Here is a 13,638-nt window from a genome sequence, read left to right as displayed (position 1 = left end):
CTTGCTCTGACCTTGAACGAGGTGCACGAACACGCTGTGAGGGTACGACATGAGGGTAATTAATAAAGGAATCTTCATTTTTGAGTGACCTAACCCTTTAATCGGTAATTAGGGTTGGCGCAGCCCAGCGTATTAAATTTTGAGAACCAACCATGTTTAAAGTAAAGGTCATATCTCCACTCTCCCCTATGCTTTTAAATCCTATTCAGAACCATGCAGTCGGTGAATGAGCAATGCCTCGTGGTACCCTCACAAAAGGGCACACAATCTTTCCAATATTTTTACCTTCACTATTCCTCGCTGGTGGAACAATCTCATAAACTCTGTCTGAGTAGGTGCGTCCATCACAGTAGTCAAAAAAAGCTAAAACGTATCTTGACTGGAACATGCTAAATGCTCTTCCTATCCTATATTTCGTTCTCTTTTCCTCTTCTAACTAGCAAAATTTTTCTGTACATTTTAAATTCCCACAACCTTGGTTCTCTGTGTGTGTGCAACTGTATGTAGATGTCAATGATAAATTCAGAGTCTATTTCTTGAAAAATTCACTAGTCATGCACTCTGTGATAGAATAAGCACCCCACAGCTTAAACCCTGACCCTGTGATAACACAGACAATATATCTTCTTCCTCCTGTGTCTCTTTCCATTCATCTAGTCTCCTATCGTTTGTCATTAGCTCTCTGCCTTTTCCCTATCTTTCTCCCTCTCTTACTGTTTTCCATCTTTCATGCTGTTTGCGTGTTGTTTCTCCTCTCTTTCTCATATGAAGTCAAGGCCTTGGTCAAAACATGTCCAATAACTTTAAATTACTGTTTTCACTGTAGCTCTGCTGAGATTTAATTAACGTATGATATTTACTACATTATACAGTCCTGAAGATAAGCATTTTATTTAATGAACGGACACTGTTTCCACTGAACCCTGCCATGTTTCACTAATGGTGTCAAAACTTGAGATGGTGCGGGCTTTAGTGAACTTTTCAACAGAAAGTTTAAGCTTATTTTAATAAGGAAAATATGCTCCAGTTTTTGACATAGACCAAATTGGACTTTTGACTCTTAGATAAAATATTTATATTAGTAAAATGCAGTGGTTCCCAACCAGGGGTACATGTCCACTAGGGGTGTAACGGTACGCAAAAATCACGGTTCGGTGCAACTGCAGGTTGTTTATTACTTTAAACTTTTTTTTACAATTTGTTTACACTTTTTTAAACACTTTATTAAAGTATAAAATATATATAAAATGAAAAAATAATAAATAAAATACTACTGCAAAGTTATTTTTTACATTATTTTATAACAGAAGGTAACTCTTATCTTAACCTTCTCTTAAACTTTTTCTACTAAAACCTTGAACTAACAAATTCAATTCCTGAATACATTTATGAACTATTAGCCTACATTTTTGCCACTAAAAATTTTCTGTTTTGATTTATTTTGGATTGTTTAACTCACAGAATTGAATTGGCTATGTACCATCTCTGTATAAAAATAATATTACTGCTCTATGTGTAACTGCATAGCAAGCAACATGATGATATACTTATTATACACTCATTTTGAGATTAGTGAGCTGCATACATAGCCATCTTTGATCTTTTGCACGTTTCTCCTAATCTTTGCTTGTGTCATCAATGTAAGCTGTGACTTTACTTACGAACCCCCCCGCAGCTGAGTAACAGCTGAGTAAGCCCGGGTTACAGCTCTTCTCTGTCCCGACCAGCTGATCGCATTGTGACAATGATATGATTGACGTGATATGCAGATGAAAAATCTGATCACGCATTCCTTATTCTTGCTGTCACAGAAAGCGCGTCTCATGAATGCGTAGCAACGAAAGACGTGCATCCTCTCACGCACTTTTGAAAGAACAAAGCAGCGCGTTGACACGCGTTTAACATGCGCTTTTAGATACGACACGTAAACGTTTACATCAATAATCAAACGGATATACAACTAAGTAAATAAAAATCTTTCTGCGGGCCGAATTATGTTATATGTTTGACAGAAGACTTGCGCTGAACGCGGAGACTTCCGCCACTTAATATGTTCGTGCGGAAACGCACGTATTATGTTCCGCACAGGCGCACACAAAATACTTTCGGTGCACGTGCGCACCATGCCGAAAGCCCTGAACCGAAACGGTCCGGTTCGAATACACGAACCGTTACACCCCTAATGTCCACCATAGTCAACTTAATGATATCCAGTAATAAGTTAGAAACACATTTAGGAACATAATAGGAGAACATTTCTAACGGACAAGGAGATCAGTGAGTACATAACGGCTACCGTAGTTGCAACACGCATTTGGACAAGCGAGGCGCTAGAGAGCACTATTAGTTTAAATGCAAAATACAATTTTACCACTAGATGGGGTAAAATCCTACTTATTTCACGAGTAGCGCATTGTTAAGGGCTCGTTATAGTTGTGCGTAGGTCCTATGGCGTAGCCGCGACTGCGTAGGTTACACGTCGGTTTTCATTTATACTTTTGCGTCATCGTCCGCGTCGACATGCAAACACACGCCCAGACCGCTGGTAGGAAGTATACACGCGTGTAACCCCAGTAGCAGCGCAACCGTCAAAGAAGAAGAAGCTTGGCAAGTTAACCCACAAACGAAAAAGAAACAGCAACTTGTTGTGTATGATTTTGAAAACACCAGCAATGATGGAAGTAAATAAACAGCGACTTTTGTTGCAGTTTTTGTTACATCAAACCTCATCTTGGCTCATCTTTGTTTTTACCGTTGCAAATGAAAATACCTATGACGCAGTTTTTTTTACCTGACGGGAGGGGTTCTGGTGGACCAATCACAGAGCTTGCAGTCCACCTAGAACTGACGCACTGTTAAATATTTTGCGAGGTGCACATCAGGCTACGCAGAGCTATGCACAGGCTACGGATAACCTACGCACGACTATAAATCGGGCTTTACTTTTGACCCTAAAAGTAACACACAGGTGGGTCAAAAGTAACACAACAAAATAAGATAATTTTTTGTGTTACACTTGTTTTTATTAAATATACATGACTATGGCCTCATTAATATGTAACTGCAAACATATTTTGTAATTTAGTTTGTAAAAAAATTATTAAATTACATTTTTATTTTAAATTTCAGTTTTATCAAATGTTTCAAAGGCGACCGACAGTACAAACTTAAATTTTTCAACAGTTTGAACACGATAAAAATAAAATTAAATCAAATTAGAATAATATCAATTTTCAACATTTACAACAATATAAGCAGCGGGACAAAAGTAACACGTATTACTTTTGTCCTGCCAGGATCTCCTCACATTTAAACCCAACTTACTTTTATTTTGAAAAGGATGTGTTAGAGGACTAAATAACCTGTAGATTGATCAGTATTGTAACACATGAAAAGAGAAACACAACGCGTTAAAATAAAAAAATGACCGCTTTAGGAATTTACTTATCATGGTTGAAAACACCTTTATGGACCTACATGCGGAAAACGGTGAGTAAATAACGAGATATTTGTCAGCTCTGTCAAAAGTTGTGTGCTAGAGATGCTGTCATAGTTTGGGATGCAAATGTTATTAGAGCTCGGAGAGAATCGCTTTGTTACTTTTGCCTCGATTCTCGCCTACTTAAATGTTACTGGTGGTGCCGTTGGTTTACCAAAACTAAAAAATACTGCCCTAATCCGAGCTTATCAATGCCTGTCACCAGAAAAACAACACCAAATTATAGGTTAACACTTTATTTCGATAGTCCACTTTAGACATTTTACTAACTATAAGTAACTTTGAAACTTAATTATAACTACTTATCAACTACCAATCTTTAGAGAATTAGTAGACTGTCTGCTTTATATCTACTAACACTTTATTGTGATGATATCTTGTAGTGGAGGATTTATTATGCTTTCTTTTCATATTATTATACTTTATTTTTCATCCTATTTTTCATTTTTTAATTACAAAGTTCATTGAGTGTGTTTCACATGAGAATCATGTTTTTCTGCTAACGTACAGAATTATGCTCTTTCTGTCTTTTCAGCAAGTACAAATGTCCAAGGACTTAAACATCATGTGCAGTCCTATATGATAAGATAACGAATGAATCATTTAGCTAGAAACCCAGTAAACAGTAGAGTTTACTGAGAACAAGACATATGTTTTATGATGTCATTAGATTTATGTTTAACTGTTTGTTTCTTAATCAGTGACGAATTGAAGGTTGTTTCTCTAAATGACGTGGTAACTGATGATTATACGTGTTTCAGCATCTTGCTATAAATATGTGTTCAGCCTTGTAATCGGGGCTCTTAGGTTTTTAAACTTCTTGCACCGCGAGGGTGAGAGCCTATTCTGCAGAATATAAATATATATATATTAAATTCAGACAAAGAAAATTCTGTTAACAGTGTGTCTGTGTGATCCTTGACTTTTGCTCTTAGTGAGTATTATTTGATGCGGCTAAAATTCCACGACAATAATGGCGACGAGGATGCGGATTCCACAGCTGTAGACTCCAGGTTTGGGAGAGACTGACTGATCACCCCTGAGACAAGAGGTCTCGGGCTCCGTACCCCAGGCCTAAGGGAAGGGAGAGTCTCAACCATTTCTGAAGTCAAAGCTGACGGAATCTGGAAAAGAACCGTTGTGGTGGCATCTGAATAGATAATACGGTAAGCGTTATTTCGTTCGTGACCATGGGTCAGGGTAATTCGAAAGGGAGTACAAAGTCAATGGATCTGGAAAATGGCGTGTATGCTCGAGTGATCAAATCAAAGGGCACGGGGGCGTTGGAAAGCGTAAAATCTGGGAGAAAAGGTATAATTTTCCTCCTAAAGGGACACTGAGTGTAAAAGCACTCACTTTATTAAGGGAAAAGATCATTGCGGATGGCAGAGAAATGAGAGCACAGAGTAAGATAAGAACCAAGGACGAACTGACTCAGACTAAGTCAGAGCTAAACATTAAGCAAATGTTTTTCCTACATCAGATTCATTACATGATGAACCTAACTTTCTGTTTTTTTTCCTCCTCCATATGCACCTGCACGTACCCCACCTGGGGTACATTTCTCTTATACAAAGGTACCTCTTCTAGACGGTGATCTCCAACCCCCTCCAAGAAGACTCCCACAACCACCCGCACAAGAAGCATTACCAAAAATACCAACTGCACCCCCGCCACCGCCAGCACAAGAACTATCACCTGGGCTAAACCCACCAATCCTCCTCGACAGCATCTTGGAAGAGGAAGAGGAGGAAGTCCAGATAAAAACATCAACACAGGAGAGGTAACATCCTGGGAATCCTACCTAAAAGCAAATGTTCCTCGGGGAACTTCAACCTGTAATTTCAACAAAGGTGAAGCAAACCTGCATCAGATGGGAATCAGGAAAGCTGAGTGAGGTCATTACACATTCTCTACATGCTGAACGCCTGCATGAAGAAAAACGAAAGCAGCAGAGAAAGGCAAATCAACAACTATCTTCAGCTTTTGTCAAGATAAGCGAATGGGGCCAGCAACGACATAATCAGCACAGTTTCCCTTCACAAGGACAACGTTTCCAGGAGAACTGGCAACAAAGAGAAAGAGAGAAAAAGAGCGAAAGCAGTGGCAAGAAAATCAGAGAGAGAAGATTTGCTGGTATTGCGGACAGAAAGAACACTTGAAAAACCAATGTTTTCATTTCCTAAATTCTCCAGAGCAACCAGAATCCCAGGCGGACGCGGGAAACTTTGCGGGGTGTAAAGAAAAAGGGGACTGAAGCCAGGAGGGGGAAAGAGAGAATCGGACGGAAGGGGGTAAGTCCAATCTTGTTTTTTCTGCGGTTCAAATGCCATATTATCTGCTTGCTAATTCTGTTTTTCTGATGTGTGTGAAAGGGAAAGAAACGCTCTATGCAATGAAGAACTTGCTTTGCTTGATGCTGAACGAGAGGCAACATCTCTAAACTGCCTCTCGAAGAAATAATGTTTGAGGGACAGGCATTGTTGTTTATGGTAGACTCTGCTGCAATCAACTCTGACATACGCAAAGATGAATTCCCATTTGTCACCTTGAGTGGGCAGTTTAACTCATCTATGAGTGCTACGGGGCATATAGTGAGGGAAGAATTTACTGCTCCACTCTGTTGTATGCATGACGGTAACAAGTTTATGCATATGTTCCTTTTATCTGACGCGTGTCCGGTAAACCTCATGGGGAGGGATTTGATGTGTAAAATTAATGCTAGCATCTTATGTAACAACCAAGGCCTGAATATTTCTTGTTGGGATCCCAGAATGTCATCTATATGTATGTCTCTGTTATATATGTGTATGAATGGGCCTTTCTGAATGAAGAGTTGCATGCTGAAGGGAAGATAAGATTGCCACAAGCCAGCGAGGTCATTCCAGCTGAAAACATGCATTGCACAAGCTCATGTTGTTGACATAACAGAAAGAGAGTGGCAAGAGAGATGGTTTTCTGTAAAGACAGAGGGTTTTGACTTAAACCCATATATGCTGGAATGACTCATGGTGTGTGGCACTCGTTCAGTTGACAGGAAAGCAGGAACAAATTTTTGATTTTGACAATTCAGTACCCCACATCTCCATTGCAAAAATACTACTCAGCCGTTAGAAATGCAGGTGAATTTGCAAAGGCCTGCAGCGAGGCTGTTGATTGGGAACCATTGGCAGATAGCATACAGTTCTCAGAGCAGTTATCAGCACACAGAAGAGATTATGCTGCTTTTTCATGGCTGAGAGAGAGAGAGTTGTAATACAGAAAGCTGTTTCTGCAGATTTCAACTCACAAAACAGTTTGTCAGTACACATGACGTGTGCTAGTATTGATTTACCGCAAAAAGTTCTTGACAATGTACCTGATTACCTGTGGGCTAAAGACAAGTATGATGTGGGCTTGATTAAAGGGTGTGAACCAGTAACTATCACCCCAAAGAGTGATTATAGACCATGTAAACCCCAATATCCTCTGAAAAGGGAGGCGCTTGAGGGGATAAGGCCAGTATTTTAGGCATTATTGGGATAATTATTCCCTGCCCACACTCACCTGTGAGAACACCCATTTTTCCTGTACAAAAGGTCAGGGATGCAGGTCAGCCCACAGAGTGGAGGTTTGTTCAAGATCTCCAAGCAGGAAATGCTGTGGTACAAGCAAGAGCACCTCACGTGCCAAACCCTTACACAATTTCTCACAGATACCAGCTGATGGCCAGTGGTTTTCAAGTGCATTCTTCAGAGTTCTCTGTCCATTCTGATAGCCAGTTTTGGTTTGATTTTACATTTAAGGGGTATAGCGAGAGCCGCACTATTTACAAACTCTGCATTGCATTGTTCATTACAGACACTTGTGTTGGATGATGATGTTGCTTTATTGCAGTACGTGGATGACCTCTTGGTGGCGGCACCGACTCAGCAGTCGTGCACAGACAACACCATACGGTTGCTCACTCATCTAGCTGAGGAGGGCCACAAGGTCAACCCCAAAAAGGAACAGTGCTCTGTCCAGAAAGTAACCTTTCTAGGACATGAAATTACACCAATGGGTAAGTCTCTCTCTCCAAAGAGAATAGAGGCAATAGCTAATATAACAAAACCCATCACAAAGAAACAAGTAATGTCATTTTTGGGCATGACATCATATTGCAGGACTTTTATTGCTAATTATTCTGAGATGCAACAACCATTGCATGACATGATTTATGAGAAACCTTTGGCACCATCAGAGAAGGTAGAATGGACAGAGAAGGCTGAAAGGGCATTTGTGGAACTAAAACAGACATTACAGCAGGCACCCACTTTAGGGTTGCCAGACCCAAAAAAGCGTTTTATTCAAACTGTGGATGAAAGAAATGGCTGTATGACCTCTGTTTTGTTACAAGAGCATGGTGACAAGTTGAGACCAGTTGCGTATTTTTCAGGACGCCTTGATGCGGTGGCCAGGGGCCTACCAGGATGTCTCAGGGCAGTGGCAGCTGCAGAGAAAGCTGTGCAAGCGAGCAGTGAGTTTGTGGGGTATGCACAGCTACGACTGTTGGTCTCACATACTGCTCCAACAGCGCACATCTCACTTGTCTGCAGCAAGGTGGCTGCGTTATTCCTGTGCATTGTTACAAATGTCTAATGTCACAGTTGAAAGATGTACAGTTCTTAACCCGGCGACATTGTTACCTACACCTGATGAAGGTACACCACATTGCTGTTTGTCTGCCCTACGGGAAGTATGTACACCAAGACCAGACCTTACTGACACACCCATACCTAATTGCACCCTGACATATTATGTGGATGGGTCCTCTTCCAGAGACGACAGAGGTATAAACAGGGTGGGGTGGGCGGTCGTGTCTGACTTTGAAGTAGTGAAATCCGGATGCTTACCACCTCATAATTCTGCAAAGGTGGCTGAATTGCATGCACTAACACAAGCTTGTCAACTTGCTACTAATCAATCTATAACCATTTACATTGACTGCTGATTTTACTGACAGTTTCTCTCCTATAACAAATTTTACTCCTTTCTCAAATAGCTGTGTGCAAATGCAAAGCACACACCAAGGAACAGGACGTGATCTCCAGAGGAAATGCACGCACGGATGCGGAAGCATCTCTCATGACTACTAACAAAAACGTTTCTCTTACACAGATTTCCCAGGAAAAGGAAGCCGAAACACCACAGGAGTTACTAATAAGCATTCAAACATTTTCTCTTCCAACAGAAATAGCTCTATGGAAATCGTGTGGAGCAACCAAAACTCCTGAAGGGATTTGGATGGGTCCAAATCAAAAACCTTGCTTACCTAAACATTTTTATTCCCATTTTGCTAGGTTGACACATGGGGACCACGGTGACATGCGATACTCTTCAAAATGAAAATGACATGTTGCAATATTGTATTTCTATGTCCTCTGTATTTCAAAATATCTCCAAAGCAGGTTAAATCAGCCCTACCCCGTCCAGTAGAAGAACCATTACACAACATCAAACCAGGGGATTACGTGGTGGTAAAGAACCTCAGGAGGAAATCCTGGAAAGCCAGACGGTGGGAGGGGCCATTTCAGGTTCTGCTGACGACTCACACTGCCGTGAAAGTCGCGGAGCGTGCCACCTGGGTGCACGTTGCCCATTGCCGGAGGGTTGGTCCTGGACTGCAAGGTGCAAACCAAAGGGAGGACGGCTAGTCGACTGCTACGGACCACTTTTTCGTATTGGTGGGAACCACAGATACCTGTATACTGCAAGTTTATACGAAGAACGACACGAGAGAACTGCAACAGCTCACAAGGTATTGGAGGACGACTCCAGTATTCTGGGTTTGGTTTGGACACACGCACACGACATCTTTAATGTGGGTAATCGACACGACGCTTGCAGCTTAATAACTGTAATTACAACACCAGCTTTGAGACCCCACATTCATTTAGACACTAAGATAATTTCATTCGAACAAGAAAGCAGGATAGCTTGGCACGACTACACCGTGTGGTCCTACCAAACCCGAACCTACAAAGGAAATTAATCAACAAGGGCTCACGACCCCAACTCTAACTGTGCTCAGGGCTCACGACCCCAACTCTAACTGTGCTCAATTTCTTCAAGAAAACAAACTATTTTTCTTCTTTCAAAAATGAGATTCATGATCATACTATGTGTGTGTGCATTTTTACTTTTGCAACTGCACACAACTATATGTACACTATGGTTAAGGGTAATAACCAGAGCTACGTAACGATGACAGTAAATGGAGTTATGAATAAATCATAAAAAGGGAGGAGTGTAGTGGAGGATTTATTATGCTTTCTTTTCATATTATTATACTTTATTTTTCATCCTATTTTTCATTTTTTAATTACAAAGTTCATTGAGTGTGTTTCACATGAGAATCATGTTTTTCTGCTAACGTACAGAATTATGCTCTTTCTGTCTTTTCAGCAAGTACAAATGTCCAAGGACTTAAACATCATGTGCAGTCCTATATGATAAGATAACGAATGAATCATTTAGCTAGAAACCCAGTAAACAGTAGAGTTTACTGAGAACAAGACATATGTTTTATGATGTCATTAGATTTATGTTTAACTGTTTGTTTCTTAATCAGTGACGAATTGAAGGTTGTTTCTCTAAATGACGTGGTAACTGATGATTATACGTGTTTCAGCATCTTGCTATAAATATGTGTTCAGCCTTGTAATCGGGGCTCTTAGGTTTTTAAACTTCTTGCACCGCGAGGGTGAGAGCCTATTCTGCAGAATATAAATATATATATATTAAATTCAGACAAAGAAAATTCTGTTAACAGTGTGTCTGTGTGATCCTTGACTTTTGCTCTTAGTGAGTATTATTTGATGCGGCTAAAATTCCACGACAATCTCATCAGACATTCAACTGACTATAAGTATCTTTGCAGGTGCATGTCAACTTATTCCACTAACCCAAACCTCTTCCCTAACCCCAACCCTTACAGTCTACTAATACACTAATGACAGTTAGTTGACGTATAGTTGAAAATTATTGAAAGTTAGTTGACATGTAGTTGCAAAGTTATTTATAGTTAGTAGAATGTCTAAAGTGGACTATCAAAATAAAGTGAAACCAATTATAGATAATAATATAAAAATGAACTGTTATAAATAATAAATAAATAACTCCATAAATAATTCTTCCCAACAATTTCATATTATTATGTAATGAATAAGAACTCATCCAAGCGCAGAACATGGTGATGTTTTTATTATTCCAAACATTAGTAAGTAGCAAAGTTCCAAGTGAATGTCCAAATACAAAAGCAGTGAAAACATCCCCCATGATTAGTCAAAGCAATGCACTGTTGTTTAATGTCTCCAGGCACCAGATACAGAGAAGCAGTCAATGGAACAAAGACAGGCAGGGCATTGACATTTCAGAGTATGATAAAACACATATCATGCCAATGCACAAATAACAGATGCCACGTCCTTCATTATGTGCCCAACAAATACACAGACACACATAATATATTATGGCGCAGGCAACAGACATGCAGCATGATGATACCCATCTCTTTTCATTCAGGTTTTGTTTTTATCTTCGCAAATTGCATTAGGCACAACGTTTCTCAGTACAGTGCTTTGCTCTTATTAATGACTCAAGCCAATAGCGGGAAGGCTGTCTCCTGATTCGCTGTCTCCTTGAGGCACTCGCCCAAAGAGCAAGGCAAAGCAAATTAATTGGATGAGCAGAAATGCAGACAGTGGAAAATTGGAGCTCTCGAACTCCTAATGCATTCATCATTTCTTTCTCTTGTTTCTTAAAAATACGCTTGCTGCGGTCTGCTCTCAATCGCATTTCATTTGTCTTCATTTAGACGTTGTTTTTCTATTTGTAAAGTTGTCTTTAAAAGGGCACATGACTTTGCTAACATTATTTTGTGTAATCCAATGTGTTACGCAATTTAAAGGAATATTCCATTTTCTTAAAAGAAAAATCCAGATAATTTACTCACCACCATGTCATCCAAAATGTTGATGTCTTTCTTTGTTCAGTCGAGAAGAAATTATATTTTTTGAGGAAAACATTGCAGGATTTTTCTCATTTTAATGGACTTTAATAGAGCCCAACATTTAATACTTAACTCAACACTTAACAGTTTTTTTCAACGAAGTTTCAAAGGACTATAAACGATCCCAAACGAAGCATAAGGGTCTTATCTAGCAAAACGATTGTCATTTTTGACAATAAAAATAACAAATTTACACTTTTAAACCACAACTTCTCGTCATGTAGATCCGGTCATGATGCGCCAGCTGACCCCACGCAATACGTTATGACGTCAAGAGGTCACAAAGGACGAACGCGAAACTCCGCCCCAGTGTTTACAAGCGTCTTGAAAGAGGACCGTTCCTAAGTTGTTGTATGTGAACTGATACTAATTAATGTCTTTGTGGCAGTTTATTGTTTAAAATGCTCCGCAAATGTGCGTTTTATATGTAACACGTGACCTCACTACGCATTTACGTTAGGTCGCGCTGGTCTGGACTTAGACGAAAAGTTGTGGTTTAAAAGAGCATATTTTTTATTTTTCTTGTCAAAAATGACAATCGTATTGCTAGATAAGACCCTTATGCCTCGTTTGGGATTGTTTATAGACCTTTGAATCTCCGTTGAAAAAAACTGTTAAGTGTTGAGTTAAGTATTAAATGTTGGGCTCTATTAAAGTCCATTAAAATGAGAAAAATCCTAAAATGTTTTCCTCAAAAAACATAATTTCTTCTGGACTGAACAAAGAAAGACATCAACATTTTGGATGACATGGTGGTGAGTAAATTATCTGGATTTTTCTTTTAAGAAAATGAAATATTCCTTTAAGGTTCAAAAACACTTTAGACTATACATAATTGTTGCTCCTCTGCCCGGCTTTCTGAAATGGGATGACTTTTACAAAGCCTTTGTTCTGAAAAGTTTTGAGGGCATATGGTCTCCACAGATATAACAAAACATTTATATTTATGCATTTGGCAGATTCCTTTATCCAAAGCAACTTACAGTACCGTACAAAGTCAGTAGGCATTTTTGTTCCATAGGAATCGAACCCATAACCTTTTATGCTAATGCAATGCTGAACAAAACACTGCTATTGTTATTAATATTAAAGTAATAATATATTAAAAAGTATTAAAGTATGAAGTACATGTAAACACACAGTAAAACAATTATACTTTCATGTAAAGACTTTTGTAAACCTGTTACAGGGAGAGTTTTAATTCTGCTATCATCAAAACATGTTTTGGGTTGAATTACTAATATTGAATATTTTTTTGTTTGTTTTGTTTTTAAGATTGAATCTGTTTACTTCACCCAATAATGTGTTTCACCAGCTACAGTGAGAATCAGACAAGTGACCAATCCTGAGCGGTGCCATACATTCTTTTGAAGGATAGTGAATGGATTGTTATCATGTTGTGCCAAATCAGATTTAAAGTGGAGACATAACAAATCGTTCCTTACCGGTTTGGCATGATGGGGGAAAAGCGTTAATAGATTCTTAAATTTATGTACATTATAAGGTACCTATATAACATTTCTGCAATTTAATTTGAACAATTGCACCTGTTAGTGTGTATACTGTACAGTATGTGCCTGTGTGATGTAGCTAAATATTAGACAGAGCACCTGAAGTACTAAATCTGCATTTAATCCTCATAAGACCCTGTGGTTCTTATACCAGCTGTGTACTATTATGTGCTATAACAACATAACACCTGGGGCCTAATTGGGCCACATTATGTTTTTGCTTGCTAATAGTGTACTCTAGCTCACCTCTGGCATTTTTGTAGGTCTCCATCAATTTCTGCCACTGACATAGGGTCATTTATATCCAGCACAGGAACATACAATATTTAAGGCAGACTCATGTTTGCCTGAGTATAATGGCATGCAGATAAATATGCCTGACTATGGTTGTATTCATGAGCCATGGAAAGCATAAAAAAATCATAAGAATGTGTTTTTCTGTAGGCAACTAAACTACTTGCATGCAATGCAAAAGAATTTGTGGCATCTTTTATTCAGTTTGTTGACAGAAAGAATCTGAATGTACATTTTCACAGCAACTTTCAGGCATGTTTTTCTTTCTGGGAAAAAAAATCTACAAACATGCCATCTAAATT

At 39.1% G+C, this 13,638-nt stretch overlaps 1 long non-coding RNA gene across 1 annotated transcript; it reads left to right on the top strand.

The window, feature by feature from the left end:
• The first annotated feature begins 3,892 nt into the window (after positions 1–3,892).
• Positions 3,893–10,294, top strand: LOC135738712 (uncharacterized). The gene is made up of 2 exons (XR_010528767.1): positions 3,893–9,341; positions 9,452–10,294. It is a non-coding gene; the product is annotated as an uncharacterized lncRNA (long non-coding RNA).
• The last annotated feature ends 3,344 nt before the right edge of the window (positions 10,295–13,638 follow it).

This window comes from Paramisgurnus dabryanus, chromosome 12, assembly GCF_030506205.2.
Source record: "Paramisgurnus dabryanus chromosome 12, PD_genome_1.1, whole genome shotgun sequence".
In the NCBI taxonomy this organism is placed as follows: Eukaryota; Metazoa; Chordata; class Actinopteri; order Cypriniformes; family Cobitidae; genus Paramisgurnus; species Paramisgurnus dabryanus.
This window is presented reverse-complemented; position numbering and strand designations above follow the sequence as displayed.